Source organism: Pteropus alecto, unplaced genomic scaffold (genome assembly GCF_000325575.1).
Source record: "Pteropus alecto unplaced genomic scaffold, ASM32557v1 scaffold86, whole genome shotgun sequence".
Classification (NCBI taxonomy): Eukaryota; Metazoa; Chordata; class Mammalia; order Chiroptera; family Pteropodidae; genus Pteropus; species Pteropus alecto.
The window spans coordinates 12,540,011-12,540,711 of NW_006442109.1; positions in this window are offsets into that span (position 1 = coordinate 12,540,011).

Here is a 701-nt window from a genome sequence, read left to right on the forward strand (position 1 = left end):
TCTCTGTGACTGAATGTGAGATGAGTGTTTACTGAGGTAGATGCTTCTTGCTATTAGAAAGTAAGAAAGGGGAAATCAGGTGGAGTATTAGAGCAGAAAGATCTAGCTTCAAATCTAGGCTCTGCTACCAGGGAGTTGTGTGATCTTGGGGCAAATGCTTAACTTCTTTGAACCTCAGTTTTGTCTTTTCTGAAATAGTGGGTACGAAGATGGCAAGGGCTAAATGAGATAATTGCGTTTAGTCATAGCAAGATTCGTAGTAACAGGGGTAGGCACCCTTTCATTTTTAAATGTAAATTGAACAACTTCTCTTTAGCACATGCTGATAAATATAATTTTGCTGAATGGCTTTATGTACATCTGTGGTTCTCATCTTAAGTCTGTACAAACGGCAGTCTACTGAGAATATGTCTGAGTGACTGCGCTAAATGATACAAACACAAAGAATTACATCTTTCTATTCCACCAGATGTGCTTCTAAAATCCAACCATTTTGGTGAGTTTTTCATTATTTGTGAACATCAAGGCCTTGATAAAATATCCCCATGTGGCCAGACACTAGTATTTATCCTGACAGGGAAAATCCATATTTTATTTTATTTGACAAAAATAATAGGATTTATTTTCCAGATTGGTAACAATTCCTCATTTTAAAAAGAACTAATGTCTCCTGTCTCTGTCTGTCTGTCAGGAGATGGTGC